This window comes from Mirounga angustirostris, unplaced genomic scaffold (assembly GCF_029215605.1).
Source record: "Mirounga angustirostris isolate CCGP_5_RB_7025 unplaced genomic scaffold, mMirAng1.0.hap1 SCAF_7, whole genome shotgun sequence".
NCBI classification, from domain to species: Eukaryota; Metazoa; Chordata; class Mammalia; order Carnivora; family Phocidae; genus Mirounga; species Mirounga angustirostris.
The window spans coordinates 27,763,106-27,774,857 of record NW_026991715.1 but is presented as its reverse complement, the minus strand read 5'-3'; the positions used below and the strand labels follow the sequence as shown (position 1 = coordinate 27,774,857).

Sequence of the window (11,752 nt, the reverse complement as noted above, 5' to 3'; positions counted from 1 at the left end):
CAGACTCCTTGGCTCAGCCCACAATAAGCTCACCTTCACAGCCTTCCCCGTGCAGCCACTCTCGTGCTCAGCCACCGTTTTCCAAAACCATCTCTGAAACCCGGGCCTGCCCCCACGGAGCCCACAGTCAGCAGGAACCAAATGGACCCAAGAAGAACCACTGGCACACAGGATCCATGAGGGGACATGCTAGGGGACGTGGTCTGGAAAGGCTTTCTGGAGGAAGTGAAATGGGAGTCACTGGGAAGGCCCGAGGGAGGAACAGCGGGGTGAGAGCCCGCCTGCCGACAGGAACGACAGGCACGAAGGGCTGACCCAGGAGAGAAGAGCAGAAACACCGGCAGCACAGGGCGGACAGCCGCATGAAGGGAGGCCGAGGGGAAGGGGCGGCATGGCGCGGCACCGGGCAGCCGTGGAGATAGAGAGCACCCTTTGGGCGCTGGAGACCATCTTGCAGCTGGGGCCCTGGGCGCTCCGAGCGTCCACGCTAAGTGGGAGAGGGAAAGAGAGATACTGCCCAACGGTGGGTGCGCATCCAGGACCCAGATGCCCGAAGCTGGGATCACTCTGCTCCAGGGGAAGGTGTCCACAGGGCGCCACCAAGGGCTGTCTGAGCCAAGAAAGAGGAAGCAGCTCCCCTTAGAGGAGGCAGGTAGAGGCTGACACAGGGCCATGGTCCAGATCCTCTCCTATGAGCACAGAGCCCTGGGATTCTGAAGACCAGAGAGGAGCTCCTACAAGGAGCTACGGGGGCAGGAGACGAGGACGTGTGGGGTGTCCAAACAAGCTGGGACTGCACAAAGCGGGGGGGGGGGGGGCAAACCCAGCAAGGCTGGAGAATGGGCTTCTGGGAGGAAAGGAATATCCATACGAGAGAGGGATCTGAGAAGTAAGGCATACCCAGGCCCCAGGGGGGCTGAGAAGGAGGACTAAGACAGGCTTGGGTCCAAATACCCCAACATGCAGGGGCTGGTGGGCCATGAGAGAAAACTGGAGGGTACCTAGCAGAGGGTCCCAGAGCCACAAGTCTCTTAGCCACACCTGGCTATGCATGCATCTAAAATTATTATCAAAGTTGTAAAAATAAATGTTATTTATGCAAAAAATAGTACATTGTATTATTAAGTCCAGATGGTTATTGCCTGATGTGCACAAAGTTATCATCTTATCTGCCCAAAGAAAATGCATTTGCTTCCTTAGCTCCAACTTCTCCAGGGCCACTGGCCACGGAAGCTCATCTTCTCAAGCCACAGCTTCATGCCCAAGTGAAATGCAGGTGCCAGACAAGAGACAATGGGCAACAGGGAGCAGAGTGAGCAGCAGTGAGCAGCCCAGGAAGAAGAGATGTCAAGTGACCACCAACAGGACCCACACTGTGCAGCAGGCGGAACGCCCCCCACCCCAAGACAGACCTACAAGAGGGAGACTTTTCAGCATCCCTGGGGCACAAGAGAGTCTGACTCACAGAGAGCCCGGGGAAACCCCAAAGGAGCCACAGTCTATGCTCACATTGATCAAGCTTTCTGAAAGCCCCAGGGCCATCTTGATCAGCACCTGCTCACACACTGCTAGGGAACCACACTGATACTGCTTCGGGATTGAAGAAAATGCATCCTGGATACTCGCATTTTTGTAAAAGAATACCTAGGGAGAGGAAACTGACCCAGGCCTTCATCCCTGAATTCTGGGGTCATAAGCAGACCTGGGTTTTTTTCTACAGGTTGGTTTGTTGTTTGTATTTTCTAAAATTTCGACTTCTGTATTACATGCATACAGGTGAGTGCATCCCTCTGCACTGAGAAGAAAAATCTAACAGTGACACCCACTCGGGAGGCGCACAGGTGCGAGGCAGGGCCGGGGGCCTCCCATCCCCTCTGGTTCCCGGTGGGGCGGGCCAGGCGAGGAGGACTCGCATGGTCGGGGACTAGGGGCCCGTGAGGGAGACTCTCGGCGCTGACGACGCCGCTGAGCAGGCTCACTCCTTCCCACACAGCTGGAGGACGGAAACCACACCTGCCGGGGGTGATGGCATCACGGAGAAACGCCTCACGGACTCCCACCTCGGAAACAAGGGTCAGCCTTCCCTCCCTGCACACGTGGCGGATCTGAGGACCCCAAACCGTTCTACCATTAAAAATATAGGAGACGGGCACCTGGGTGGCTCAGCCGGTTAAATAGCTGCCTTCCTCTGGGGTCATGATCTCAGGGTCCTGGGATCAGGCTCCCTGCTCAGCGGGGAGCCTGCTTCTCCCTCTCCTTCTGCCTCTCCCCCTGCTTGTGCTCTCTCTCTCTCTGTTAAATAAATAAATAAAATCTTAAAATATATATGTAGGAGAAGAAATTTTTTTTAAGAGAACACCCTGAATAGCAAGAAGGCAGGAAGAGAGTGAGACCCACCAACGGGAGCAGGGCTGGGAGGCCCCCAGCTTCCAGAGAGCACTCGGCTCTCCGGGTCAACTCGGCTTTCCATCCCACAGCCTCTGAGGGCACGGGCAGGACCTACTGGAGGTGGGGGTCTGATGGGAGCCCCACTCCCACAGAGGGCAGGGTCCTCAAAGGGCTACACCCTGGGCGAAGGGTGAACTAGAAGTCTACTAGTTGCCCCCTGCCCCCAACCCCAGGGAGCTGGGAGGAAAGCTGCTTTAGCGCTGAGCGGGCAGGGAGGGTTGGGGGAGGGACCTGAAAGCTGGTAATCCCATCTGCAGACCACACTCAAACCACCCACATGGCTCAAAAAACCTAAACCCTCGTGCCGCCTGGATGGCTCAGTTGGTTAAACATCCAACTCCTGATTTCCGCTCAGCTCATCGTCTCAAGGTTATGAGATCAATCCCCCCACCCCCACCCCACGTGGGACTCCACGCTCAGCCAGGAGTCTGCTTGGAATTCTCTCTCTTCCTCTCCCTCTGCCCCTCCTCCCACTCTCACTCTCTCATAAATAATAAATCAATCTTAAAAAAAAAAAACAAACCTGAAGCCTCAAATCCGTTTAAAGACGTCTCAGCGATATACAAAATGGGTGACATCATCACAAAAAGAAAATGATCGGGTGCCCGGGTGGCTCAGTCAGTCAAGTGTGTGCCTTCGGCTCAGGTCATGATCCCAGGGTCCTGGGATCGAGTCCTTCATCAGGCTCCCTGCTAAGTGAGGAGTCTGCTTCTTCCTCTACCCTTCCCCCCTGCTCGTGATCTCTCTCTCTCTAATAAATAAATAAAATCATTAAAAAGAAATAAAAATAAAAGATAAACTTAGGAGTTTTATTCATTAAAGTTTTGATAGTATTTCTCCATACTGAATAACCCTTTTTGGTTTTAAATTGAAAAGAAGTGATTTTGGGGCGCCTGGGTGGCTCAGTCGTTAAGCATCTGCCTACGGCTCAGGTCATGATCCCAGGGTCCTGGGATCCAGCCCCACATTGGGCTCCCTGCTCAGCGGGGGGTCTGCTTCTCCCTGTCTCTGCCCTTCCTCCCCACTCGTGCTCTCTCTCTCTCGAATAAATAAATCTTTAAAAATAAAGAAGAATTTGATGCGAGGGTGATGCAGTAAATGACCTTTTTTGAAACCTCCTAAAAAAAAAAAAGGAAAATGATCATTTCAAGATACTCAGGCACAATATGTTGCTTATCCTTAGTAGGAGTAGGTCATACTAAGAGCTAAAAGAACGGCAAAAAAAATATTAAGCCTCACCCAGTAGTTTTATTACTAATACTATTATTAGAATGGTATAGATACTATATTTATTATTATAATGATATATTCTTATTACTATTCTTTTTATCGTTCTTCTGAAGCTATCTCATGTATTTAGCAGGATAAAGCTAATATGAAACGGTATCCATCAGGAAAGGAGATGTTGCTGCAATAACAACCAACTTCACACCCTCAGTGGCCTCAAACAACAAGATGTCCTTCTTGCACATGCCATACATCTAAGGAGAGGGTGTCAGAACGCTCTGTTTGTTACAGTTTCCCAAGGACCAAAGCTGATACAAAAACTCTATCTCAATACATTTCCACAAATGCTGAGGCTGGGAAAAAGAGAATTGACACTAGAATCAGCCATTAAGTAATCTAATGTGGAAGTAAAAATACATTATTTCTCCTTACAAGTCATTGGCCTGAACTATATCCAAGCACAAGGGTCAAGAAGTTCAGTCCCTCACATATCCACACGCAGCTCAAAGCATAACATCAGTGGGGCGCCTGGGTGGCTCAGTCGTTAAGCGTCTGACTTCGGCTCAGGTCATGATCCCAGGGCCCTGGGATCGAGCCCCGCGTTGGGCTCCCTGCTCAGCAGGGAGTCTGCTTCTCCCTGTCCCTCTGCCTGCCGCTCCCCCTGCTTGTGCCCTCTCTCTGTCAAATAAATAAATAAAATCTTAAAAAAGAAAAAAGCGTAACATCAGTGAGCAGCATTAGAAACTTCCACAGGGGGAGCCCTGGGTGGCACAGTCAGTTGGACCTGGGACTCTTGGTTTCAGTTCAGACGGTGATCTCAGGGTCGTGATATCTAGCCCGCGTCGGACTGCACTCAAAGTGGAGTCTGAGATTCTCTCCCCCTCTCGTGCTCTCTTTCTAAAATAAATAAATAAATCCTAAAAACAACAACAACAAAACTTCCACAGGATTTATGTGAACACGCAAGAAAAGAGATAAAAGTGTTATCTCAAAAAAACTTTATGGAAAACTCTATAATTTAAATACATATTGGAAATATTGATATAAACTCACATTTATGTCTTCAGATTCTCAAAATTGATGACAAGTGACCAAAGTTCACTCAAGAAGAAATAGGCTGCCTGTATAGCTCCACATCTAGTGAAGAAAATTAATTCACAAATGGAAATCTTCTACAAAGAAAATTCTAGGTCAGATAGTTTCATTGGTACATCTGCCAAATATTTAAGAAATTATATAAATTCTATAAAATTCTACAAAAATTCTTCCAGAAAAATAGGGGAGAACACTTCCCAACTGATTCTATGAGGCAAGCACTATCTAGATACTAAATCGGACAAGAAAACATTACAACAAACACACACACACTATTAATCTCTCAAGAACAAGATCATAGATACAGATCTCCTTAGCAAAATCTTAACAATTCTAATCCAATTATATACAAATAAAATAATACATCATGATCAAGTAAGATTTATCCTAAACTGCAAGATTGGATTAACATTTGAAAATCAATGTAATTTACCATATTAACGAAATAAAAATAGAAAAAGCACGTGATTGTGTCCATAGAAGCAGAAAAAGAACTTGATAAACTTCCACAACTAATCATGATAAAAACAAAAAACTCTCAGCAATCAAGGAACATAAAGAAGCATCCTCAGCCTGATAAAGGGCAACTGCAAAAAACTTAGAGCTAAGAGCATATTTAACAGTGAAAGACTGAGTGCTTTCTGTGATCATTAATTTCATTGTCAACTTGACTAGGCCACGGTACTCAGGTATTTGGTCAAACGTTGTCCTAGATGTTTCTGTGAAGGTATATGTTATGAGATTAACATTTAAATCAGTAGACTGAGTAAAACAGATTACCCTTCACAGTGTGGGTGAGCCTCACCTAATCAGATGAAGGCTTTAATAGAAAAAAGAGTGACCTCCTTAGAAGGAGAGCGAATTCTGCCGGCCGATTGCCTCTGGACGCAAACTGCAGCATAAACTCTTCCTGGGTCTCCAGCCTATCAGCCTACCTGGCAGATTTTCAGGTGGCCAGCCTCCACAATCATGTGAGCCAATTCCTTTAGAAAGAGAGACAGAAAAAGAGAAACCTAGCCACATTCCTACATACATTCTATTGGTTCTGTTTCTCTGCAGAACCCTAACTCACCTTCCCTTGAGACTGGTATGCCAGGGATCAGTTTGTGGTTTGCCCGCTTCTTTCCCCTGCTTTGTGAAATGGGAGTGAACTCTGCAAACCCGTCCTATACGTCAGCTGCCTCTGGGTTATGCTTTATGTACAGTGAGCTGCAGGGGACGGTGAGCATCAGTAGTGGCAAGAAGGCACTGTCCTTTTGGAGTCCACTGTGCCTTTCTTCTTGAGCAGAGGACTAGAGTGGGAAAGACTTGTTGGTCTCACATCAACAGCCCTCGCACCCAAGCCCAGCTGCACTGGCAGGTACGCCCAGGCCATGTCCTCATCTGGAACACTGTGCCCTTAGCCCACACTCTCGCAGCCTAGCAGCCCTTTCTGCTACAGCTCCACACACACCCTCAGGCAACTGTCTCCCCATCTGGCAAACCAGAAGTGCTGGCTCGCTGCCTCTAGCAAGCATCTTCAGCGCTAGGAGACCGCGAGTCCCTAGAATACCTATGCCTTCCTTGAAACGATGTGAATGTTAGCCTTCATGGATGGATGGGGCATGCCTTCCTAAGTCCCCAGCTCCTTCATGGTCCTCTCTTCCTCTGCATGAGGGTATCAGCAACTTTTCTGCACTTGGTACCTTGGGATTCCATAAAATCCTCCTAAACCTCTTTTAGTAGTTAACCACCTGACACTAATTAGGAATTCTTTATATAAATTTCTGCTGTTCAAATGGTACAGATTCAGCCTCCTGATTGGACCCTGGCTGATATAACTGGGAATGAGGCAATGTAACTAGAAATGCTCTCATCACTGAATTTTGACAAAGGTGCAAAAGCAATTCAATGGAGGAAAGACAGCCTTTTTCAACAAACGACTCTAGAGCGATTGGATTTTTCTAAGAGGAAGGAGAGGATGAAGAAAGAGAAAGGAGGAGGAGGAGGAAGGAGAGGAGGAGGAGAGGAAGGAGAAGTGAAGGAGAGGAGAAGGACAGGACAGAGAGGAAGAAGAAGGAAGAAGAGGGAGATGGAGGAGAAGAAGAACCACCTCAGCCTACATCTCACATCTTATAGAAAAATTAAGTCCAAACAGATCATAGACTTAAATGTTAAAGATAAACACAAAACTTAAAAAAAAAAAAAAAAAACAGTAGAAACTCATCAGTACCTAGGGCACCTTCAGGACCTTCTGACACCAAAAACATGATCCATGAATGGGAACGTGATAAACTAGAACTCATCAAAATTACAAACTTTTACTGTGTGAAAGATACTGTTAGAAGAATGAAAAGACAGGGGTACCTGGGTGGCTCAGTCATGATCTCAGGATCCTGGGATTGAGTCCTGCATCAGGCTCCCTGCTCAGCGGGGACCTGCTTCTCCCTCTCCCTCTGCCTGCCATTCCCCCTGCTCATGCTCGCTCACTCTCTCTCTCCCTTTCTCTCTCTGTCAAATAAATAAAATCTTTAAATAAAAAAAAAAAAGAATGAAAACACAAGCTATAGACAGGGAGAAAACACTTGCAAACCATCCATCCAACAAAAGACTAGCATCTAGAATACAAGAACACTCAAAGTCAATAGTAAACTAGCAAGCAATGCCATTGGAAAATGTGCAAAGGACATGAATTCTAAAATTTTAACACCTTTCACCAAAGAGGATATACAGATAGGAAATAAACACATGAAAAGATGGGCATCATTAGCCAAAAGGGAAGTACAAATGGAAACCACAATGAAACATCACGATACGCCTTTGAGGATTGCTAAAATCCCACTCTGCTAAAGTAAGACCTAGAGACAACCGAACGGTCCTGGGGCAGCCGCAACACTGGATCACTCACACTGCAGGGGGTTGTCAGGTGGGGTAGCTACTCCAGAACACAGCTGAGCACTCTGGCTTTTTTAAATCAGCATATGCTACCATAGGACCAAATAATTACACTCCTGGGCATTTATCCCACAGCAAACGAAGACTTACCTCACACAAAAACCCATTTCCAGATGTTCATTGCAGCTTTATTCAAAACAGCCCAAAACTGGAAGTAGCTCAGATGTTCCTGAACAGGTGAACAATTCAACAAACTGTAGTACACCCACACGGGGAACTCCGCCCAGCAGTATAGACGAACTCTGCAACAACTCTGAATGAGTCTCCAGAGAATTATGCTCAGCGCCAAGGTCAATAAGATTGCCAATCGTCTATATGATTCTGCTCATATAACATTCCTGAAATAGCAAAATTATAAAAATGGAGGGGGCACCTGGGTGGCTCAGATGGTTAAGCGTCTGCCTTCGGCTCAGGTCATAGTCCTGGGGTCCTGGGATCGAGCCCCGCATCGGGCTCCCTGCTCGGCAGGAAGCCTGCTTCTCCCTCTCCCACTCCCCCTGCTTGTGTTCCCTCTCTCGCTGAGTCTCTGTCAATTAAGTAAATAAAATCTTAAAAAAAAAAAAAAAATGGAGAACAGATGAACGGTCGTCAAAGATTTAAAAAGCGTTCAAGGGTGGAAGGAAACTGGGAGTAGCTTTAAAAGGACAACGTGCAACTCTTGTGGGGATGGAAATACAGTGTCTTAGTTGTATCCGTGTCAATCCCCTGGTTGTAGTATTGCACTGGGGTTTTGCAAGTGTTACCTTTGGAGCAAGCTGGGGCAAGAGTACACGGGACCACTGTGTATTATTTCTTACAACTCTAAATGAAACTACCATTACCTCGACATTTTTAAACATTTCAAAACTTCTAGGCCCAGAGGGTGTCGCTGATGAATGCTAACAAACATTTAAGGGACATAGAACACCTATTTACCCAAACACATCCAAAGAGTAGAAAGAAAGCCAAATAATTTCCAACTCATTTTGTGATGCTGGAATAACTCTTTCATACCAAAACCCAACAGGATCAATTCAAGAGAGGGAAAATCATTAGCCTCGTTTACTGACAATACGGGCACCAAAATCCTAAGCAAAATATCAGCAAACTGAATCCAGCAGCTTAGAAAAAGAACAATGCATTAGGATCAAGTGGGATTAATCCTAGAAATGCAAAACTGATTGAACATTAGGAAAAAATGACTGGTGTGATTTACTACAATATCAGATTAAAGGAGGAAAAACGAGAGCATTTCAACAGATGTAGTAAAAGCACTGATAAAAATTCTAAATTCATTCACATCCATGGTTTCCTCTTGCGAAGCAGAAACTTTCTTAATTGACAAGAAAATCTACAGAAAACATTCTTCATGGTAAAATATTGAAAGTGTTTCCCTTCAGCTCTTCCTCTTCTGGTCCGAGGCACTTCAGGAGCTGTGGGGTTCGGTGTGACATGCCAAGTTCAAGAACCACACCATGCATAACCAGTCATGAAAATGGCCCAGAAACGGCATCAAGAAACCTTGGTCACAAAGATATGACTCTCTTAAGCGGGTAGACCCCAAGTTCCTGAGCTTTGCCAAGAAGCACGACAAGAAGGGCCTAAAGATGATGCAGGCCAACAAGGCCAAGGCCATGAGTGCACGTGCCAAGGCTGTCAAGGGCCTCATCAAGCTCAAGGAGGTCAAGCCCAAGATCCCAAAGGTTTGCAGCCACAAGTTCAATCGACTTGCCTACATTGCTCACCCAAAGCTCGGGAAATGTGCTCATGCCCACATTGCCAAGGGTCTCAGGCTCTGCTGGCCAAAGGCCAAGGCTCAAACCAAGGCCCAGGGTGCAGCTTTGACTCCAGCTCCAGCCCCTCCTCGGTGTGGCTCAGGTTCCCAAAGTTTCCCAGGCCCCCACAAAGCCTCCAGCATAGAAGCTTCCGTCTGCCAATGTGAGGACGGAAGGACTGGTGTGACCCCTTAGCTTCTGTCTGCATGGGGCTGGTGTCCTGTGCTATTTATACAAATAAACCTGCGGCAAGAAAAAAAAAAGTGTTCCCTTTCAGATAGGGAACAAGACACTTCCCTTCAGCCCTGAACACTGTGCTCCTAGCCAGATTAATAGGACAAGAAATTAAATAGACAGTATAAGGATCTGAAAGAAAGAAACAAGTTTATATGATTATATAGGGAAAAATTTTAATGAATACATAAGATACATTATTAAAATTTATGAGGGTTTAGCAAGGTTACTAGATTTAAAAAAAAATAGTACAACAATATTATATTTCTACATACCAGCACAAACAGTTTTTTAAAAAAAAGGTTTTTGAAAGATACCATTTACAGTAGCTTTATTTATTTTATTTATTTGTTTATTTAGAGGGCAGAGAGCACACATGGGGGAAGAGTGAAGGGGCACAGAGGGAGGGACAGAATCATAAGCAGAGTCCACACCCAGCACAGAGCTGCCACAGAACTTGATCTCATGACCCCAAGATCAGGACCTGAGCTGAAACAAGATTCAATGCTTAACCAACTGAGCTGCCCGGGCACCCCTACAACAGCATCTTTTAAAGTGCCCAGGAATAAAAGCAGTAAAATACACAAGATCTCTCTGAAGAGAACTCTAAATGTGAGACAGTAAAGACAGTAATGGGAGAGAGACCATGTTGATGAACTGAAACATTGAATAATAATATAATGATGTTAAATTTTCCCCAACTGATTTACAGAATAATTATAATCTCAATCATAAGTTGAAGAGGTGATTGTAACAAGCTAATTCTGAAAGTTATAAAGAAGTCTGAAAGGCCACAAATAGCTAAGTAACTCTTGAATCAAAAAAGACTTGGAGGGACTTGCTCTATCAAATAACAAGACTTAATATAAAATATGGTAATTAAGACAGTGTGAAATTGAGCAACATAAGCCAAAGATCAATGGAAATGGAACTGAATAAAGGAATCAGAAACAGACATATGAATACATGGAAATTTTATATATAGCAGAGGTGGCATGGCAGATTGGAGGAGAAAAGATGAACTTTTTTCAATAAATGGTATGAGGGCAACTGGATATCCTTAAGGAGAATAAATGGACCCCATCTCGCCCTATACAAAAAAATCATTTCCAAGTACATTTTACAAAGTAACATTTAGAAGAAAATAAAGAATATCTTTAGGACCTTAAAGTTGAAAGAATGTCTTTAAGAAGATCCCCAAAAAAGATGAATATGCTTGACTAACAACATTAAAATGAAAAAACTATGCTGTTTACACAAGAGCATTAAGAAGACAAATGACTAAATTCACAATACACAAACTCCCACAAATCAATAAGGAAAAGACTTACAGATCCAATAGAAAAATGAGGGAAAAAAACACTTCAAAAAAAAAGAGCAAACCCATTGCAAATTGACCGTGACACATCACATCAGTAAGAGAAAGGATAAGAACCATATGATCAATTCAAGAGACAGAAAAGCATTTGACAAAGTACAACATCCATTCATGATAAAAACCCTCAACAAAGTAGGTTTAGAGGGAACATACCTCAACATAACAAAGGCCATATGTAGCAAACCCACAGCCAACATCATCCTCAATGGGGAAAAACTGAGAACCTTTCCCATAAGATCAGGAACAGGACAAGGATGTCCACTCTCACCACTTGTATTCAACAAAGTACTGGAAGTTCTAGCCTCAGCAATCAGACAACAAAAGAAAAGACATCCAAATAGGTAAGGAAGAAGTAAAGCTTTCATATTTTCTAATGACATGACACTATATAAGGAAAACCCGTAAGACTCCACCCAAAAACTGCTAGAACTGATAAATGAATTCAGTGCAATCACAGGATACAAAATCAATGTACAGAAATCCATTGCATTTCTATACACCAGTAACGAAGCAGCAGAAAGAGAAATGAAGGTATCGATCCCATTTACACAACTGCACCAAAAACAGTAAGATACCTAGGAAAAACCTAACCAAAGAGGTGAAAGACCTGTCCTCTGAAAACTATAAAACACTGATGAAAGAAATTGAAGAGGACACAAAGAAGTGGAAAGACATTCCATGC

At 44.8% G+C, this 11,752-nt stretch overlaps 1 pseudogene; it reads left to right on the top strand.

The window, feature by feature from the left end:
• Window positions 1–391: 391 nt before the first annotated feature.
• On the top strand, window positions 392–9,603 carry LOC123854171 (large ribosomal subunit protein eL29-like; annotated as a pseudogene).
• Window positions 9,604–11,752: the final 2,149 nt, after the last annotated feature.